Below are 6,595 nucleotides of genomic sequence, written 5' to 3'. Positions count from 1 at the left end.
TCTCATGACGAGTCTCTACATCTTTTCTGTGGTTTCACTAGTGGCCATCTAGTAACTGTCTGGTTTTGATATTTTAGTCATCTTCATTATTGTTATGTTTTCATTATCTCCAAGGAAATTTTAATAGTATTGTCCTGTTTTAAGTTATTCAAGGCACTAAATTCTTGTTTTGTAATGTTGGACTTTGGTTTCTTGGCATTTCTGAAGACAGCATAGATTCAGTGTCCATATTGTTTTGCCTCATGTTTCAGTGTTTGAGATGCAGATTATAGGTTGGCTGCTATGTCAACTGTTGGTAGTTTAGTGAGTGGTATGGTGAAGGTTAGGTCCAAGTTAAGTATTTTCTTTTCAGTAGCCATTAGAACTCTGAAACTGAAGTTGTGAACAACAGTAGTGGTCTTAATTGTATTCTGCATAGTATGCTTGTTGAGTTTCAGAACATTTTTTATTTTTATGCTCTCTATGTTGATTGTGTAGCATGTGAAATAAAGGTTTAAGATGTCCAGACCTCTTGGTTTGTTCAGTAGTGAGTGCTTTTTTGAATGTTTTTCTTCTACTTTATGTTACAGCAGATTTGTACTAATTTCATCAAGCAGTCTTGTGATTTTTCTTGTGTGAGAGAAAGAAGCTTCTGTAAACTTTGGGGTATTTTTTAAATCCCTGTAGTGTAGTGAGAAGGTCAGGTAGTTGGAGCAATTGATGATATTGCTGATAGAAGCTGGCCCGCAACAGCTCTTTAGGTCTTCATTTATAGATGATTTAGGCAGAGGTTTCATGATGAAAAACAAAGTTGAAATGGGCAGAAACTGCCTTGTTCTAAGCAACACTTGTAGAAAATGTATTGTAGAAATATACAAAAGTAGCTCAGATGGAAAGGATAACATTTCAAGAAACTTCCATCTTTAATCTTCAGATCAACTTGCAACACTTTTGTAAGGGTTTATAAGGTGTCAGAGAGAACTGAAATAGATGTGACATGATTGCCTGGTGGTTTGTGAGATATGGTTGGTGGAATGAGTGATGACTTGACCAATGGTAGCCACAAACTGATGATTTTCAGGACTGGGTCCTCATTTAATGATGATTTTATTATGTTGATGTAGAAAGATTCTTTGATTTTTCTACTTTTCCAGAACTTATCCAAGTCAATGTGTCTGTAATTGGCTCAGTCTATTTTACATCCAGTCAACATGGCATGCTCTGCCTGGACTGAATTTTGTATTTTCTTCAGTCTTGTGCAATTTTTATTATTGCCTCAAAATGTATTCCAGTTTCTCCAATACAAATTAGCTCTTCAAAGCTTTTTCTACAAGTGTTATTTGATCAAGGTAATTGTTGCCCATTTCACCTTTGTTTGTTTGACAATATTGCTGTTATCTTTCTTGCAACAAAAGCTTAAGGGTGAATCATTTTTCACAACAAATTAGTAGCTGAACACTTGTGCCATATTATATTAGTTATTAAGATCACATTCTACTATATGTTGAGCAGTGGCATTTCTAAACACGGATCTAGTTTAAGTAAAATACACTAGCCTAAAACCATATTTCAATTTGTACAGGGGTAAATGGCTTTGGATAAAAGTTCTTATGAATAATCAAAACAAGCTAATGTTAAAAAAATGGAACTTAATTTTGAGATGAAGATTAAGTACTATGCACAGCATGAAAGCAATCAACCCTGTTTTCTTTTCTTCCCTCTATGATTAGAAGTGTAATGAAAAGTTAACATTTTTCAACCCTGATAATATATTTCCAATAGATACGTACCTCTTCTCACATAATAGCTTTCCTTAATTTATGCTTCCCTCTATATGCACAACTTTTGCTCACCACTAACCTTGAGGCTCACACCTAATATCACATGTTTACACATGGTATAGCTGCATTGTAGCATGCAACATCCCTCCACCAATAGGAGTGTGACATACACACTTAGCACAGCTGACTTCCTCTATACTGAAGAGAGCACAATCATCATTTCAAGATTAGGCAAGAGAAGATGCTTTGGAAGTGGGGAGGAGGTAAATATCTATTGTAAATACATTTTCAATGTTGAAAATGTTAATTCCTGATATGATACCTTAGATCCGCCCACATAACAGTTAGATTCCCACATTGAAACAGTGCAGGGACCAGTGCAAAAGTTACCAAGATGATCCCCCTTTGAAAGGTTTCCCAAGAAAACCCATAGAGCATGATACCCTACATCACAAAAGTATAAGAGCACACCTATGGGAGACTGCTCCCCTTCTGTATCAGGGTATACTCTTCTTCCACAGTGAAGATGTGTCATTGAGTTGGATGGAAAAGCAAGTCCAATAGGGGAAATCGACATGCTTGATGGTGTAGGGTGGCTAGGATGCATCAGACACCATACGTGGTGGGTCAGCTCCTATCCAAAATCAGGCAGCATAGAGTACATTTCTTTTGATGTGCAGTAGGAGGAGGGTCTCAACCATCTTCATCTCAATACCAGGAAGCAGAAGGGAAAAGCATTGTCTGTTCCATCAACCTAGGTAGAGCACAAGTGCAGAGCCAGAATACCAGGCCACCCAAGAACCTGACATTTGATTTGGTCAAAAGATAGGATGGGGGAGCACAAACATGGTGGGTCAACTCCAGTCTGAAACCAGGCAGCGTTGGGAATTTTTCATCTGGTTTGAGGTAGGAGAAGAGTCTCTAACAACTACATGTTTAAGGACTTATGTTGTTTGGTCCTGCACTGATCCAAAACCCAAATGCCCGAGAATCAACATTCAGGTGGCAGTAGGGTGAGGTAAAGCCAGCTGGGGGGGTGGGGGTGAACTGCATGTGGTGGATCTGTCCAGTCCAAAACCAGGTGGCATTGGGAATGATAGAATACCATTCCGTAGTAGGAGGAGGGTACACACCATCTATACCAATAGAACACCACTGCTCTACTCTCTACCAAGTGGAATTGGTCACACTCAGGAGGAAGCCTCCATGGTCCACCACCCCAACAGATAGGAACTGGAAAGTGGCAAGGATTACCATATGACACTAGAAGGGAAGGAAATATGATGGGGAATCCAGAGGAATGCAACACCTTAAGACTGTGCAATGTGTGTGACCAAGAAAATCCTATTTTAAAAAGCAGGCCTGTCCCAGTTTATTCAACTAGGACTGGATGGATGGGGAGCAATACCGACACAGCTTTACTCATGATAGTCCATGAGTTGGTACAGTCTGGAACAGACTTTATTTATGAAACAATACACTGTATGAAAATCTCATGGAGTCTTATGGAACACCCCATCTCACCAGTGAGCTCTACAGACCTTAAAGGTCACATGGTGTAAACTTAAAGTTAAGTATACCCTGGAAGGCACTGCTGGCCATTCACAGGATCCAGAGATGTGGAAATGGACCACTGTAAAGATAAGAGATATAGAAAAATGAACTTACCCATTCAGAGCTGGGAAGGGGTATGGAAAAAGGTGATGGGAGGAAGTTGATATCCCAAAGAAGAAGAGACATCCAGATGATGAAGATAATGGAAGTGAGCTGCCAGAGAAACAGGAAGGTGTCAGATGTGGTGAGAGGAGAACTGAAATAGTCAATGTGAATCTACATCCAATGAAGCATAGGCTAGATGGATGAACTGTTGTAGCAATCCTGTAAGGTTAATGGAAGAAATGTCTTGAAGAGATGAGGAATTTCATAGAATAAATAGACAGGAGCATGAACCATGATAAGGAACAGTGTGAGCCAAATAACAGTGAACTATACGGGCATGGACAAAGAAAATTATGGGGAGCAGATTAAAAATAAGAAATGGAAGTGAATGTGCTGTCCCCTGCATGAGCCACAGATGTTTATGGGAGAAAAGCATGATCAGGATAACAAAGAATAGAAGAAAGATGGAAAAAAATACAGAAAGCAGCAATGGTATACATATCTCCTGCAGCCACAGGCAAAAAATTAAGAAATAGGACTTAAGTGTAAGATGAGATGATACAAGGAACAAGTGACTAAAGGGTCAAGGAGAGGAAGGGCAAGTGTGTGTAGAACAGCCTTCAGGTCTCAATCAGAAAGTACTGCAGGATGAGGAGGATGAAGGTGGCAAAAATAATGAAAGAGCATAGGAAGGATAGGTGAGGGGAACGCATGACGATAATGGGAAAATGGGCCAAGAGTGTGGACACAGAGACAGCAAGACTGAATGTCCCCCTAAGCAAGCCCTACTGACTCTGAGCAGTGGAAGGACAGATGGAAACAGAGGAAAGGGAAATGGTGACAGAGAAAAAAGAGGAAACAGGAGACACAGAGGGGCAGAGAAGGAGCATAGGAGAGATGGTAAACCAGTGTGTATAAGGAATAACATCAGCTTGCAGCTCCAACACATGACACCAGAGAATCAAGCACACCAGTAAAATCACAAAGGCATGTGAGATAAAAGGCAGGTAAAAAGCAGTTGAGTAGCAAGGGCATCATACCTCAACAAACTCCAGCAACAGATCGACCAAAGATGAAGTGATAAGGCCAAAGAAGATAAACATATCACTGTAGAAAAGAGAAGTGAATAAGCATTTGCCAAAAAAACCCACACAGGAATGAGGGTTGGGTAACCTAAGCCTAAGAACAAGGAACAAAACACTGAGGATCTGACCCGCAAGTCTGAAGACTCCAGAGTTTAGGTGTCAAAGAAAGATAATACAGCAAGAAGTCAAGCCTAGTCATATGAAATTAGAAATGAAGCAGGATGAAGCACGCATGCCTAAAGTAATGGTAAAAATAATTGAATATGGACATGTATATCTGGATAGGAAGTAAAACACATGAAAGGAAGAAGCAGGGAATGAATTAAAAAGAAAAGGAAAGAAATATACCTGAGAAATCCAGTCCAAAAATTATGATAAAGGCTAAGGTAAAATCAAGACAGCATGGGTATAGGATTAGTCCAAGGTAGGTGGTGGGAAAAATCAGCAAAATCCCTTCCATCATGAACAAACATAGGCATATATCAGAGACAAAAGAAGGCTCAGGCCTCATGAAAGACTCCACCACCCTCTGCACAAAAGCCATCACTTCTCCCAAGAGACAAAGACAAACTCGAAGCCAATAGTTGTTAGAAGAACATGAACAATGTTGTTTCACACCAGACAAAGTGGAAGATACTAACACATATGACATAATAATGTAGAAAGAAAAGGCAGGTGCAGAAAATGGTGGAAAGCAAAATCCAATAATTAATACTTCCACAATAGGTAATGTCTTTATAGATACTTCCACTAAAAAATGCCTATATCTGAAAATTTCATAAGTGAAAAAAGATATTGTTGCACACGAATGCAAAATCAAGAAGTGATGATTGTATTCTTCAGTATATAGGGAGTCAGCTGTGCTAGGAAAGTTGTCACATGCTACAATGCAGCTATATCATGTGGTGTTAGGTGGGAACCTCAAAACTAGCGGTGAGTGAACATTGTGCATATAGAGGGTAGCACAAATCGAGGAAAGCTATTATGTGAGAAGAGATCCGGTTTCGTATCAGAAGGTTACAGTCTCTATAGTATTATATCCCCTTGTAACAGTAATACATTAATTATATGTTAGAAGTACTTGTTCTTATAATAATGGTTTACTAGGAACTTTGTACAGTTTTTTACTAAAGTAACTGTAGCAATATTCAACTACAAATGCTATTAGAAGTAAGGTTTTAAAGTTAAAATATAAAGTGTTGGCAAAAACTTTAATAAAGCAATAAAAATATAATTATTATTTCAAGTTAGAGTGATTAGTGCACTTAATTTACTGGGTTATCATTAAGCTAGTTGTTCTATATCAATGTATGGCTATAACTCAAACTGAATAAACAAAAGGTTATAATTTTTGGTAGATGAACGAAATGAGACAATGGTAAAGGTGATTAAAGTGCTAAAAATAATTGTTACCATGGGGTACTTACTATGAAAATTGCACAATCATAGTATACTAATAATGTTTTATGTGATTACCAGCCATACTCACCATTACTTAAATTTATGACAGAAGGTGATACACAGCTGAGCAATATTTCCAACATTTACATTTGGTAATGTATGTCAAATTTGTCAAAGTAGCTGGTGCCTCATTATACACACAGCATAATCAATGTTAACACTGTCAAGCATGACGTGTCTACTTACTGTCATAATAAACTAATCAAGAGAGAATCTTTACATGTAATAAACAGTTACTCCATTCTTTGTGTTCTTTAGGCATCTTTATGATCATTGCATGTAATTATAATTATCGATTATAAGATATAGCAAGAATATATTATGCATATAAATTCTTCATTACAATGTCATTCATACATACACGTTTTTAGCTAGCTTTGGTTTTTCATGCAATATCTGTGTTCTGTTGGTAGTCATGTGGAGCAGTGCAGTGTATAAAGTCATGATTTGGAAACATTTCTTTTCTAATCCTAATGCAGCTCAAATTTAAATAAAATACTGACTGCAATACATGAAAAGTTTCATTAAAAAATAATGAAAAATAGCTTTAAAATTAAAATAGTAAAATTTTTTATTCCACTTAGAAGAGATATTTATTGTACATTAATGAGAAATGTTTATGAAAAGTTA

This window comes from Limulus polyphemus, unplaced genomic scaffold, assembly GCF_000517525.1.
Source record: "Limulus polyphemus unplaced genomic scaffold, Limulus_polyphemus-2.1.2 Scaffold624, whole genome shotgun sequence".
NCBI lineage: Eukaryota > Metazoa > Arthropoda > Merostomata > Xiphosura > Limulidae > Limulus > Limulus polyphemus.
The sequence above is the reverse complement of the archived record's forward strand: the minus strand, read 5'-3'. Positions refer to the sequence as shown.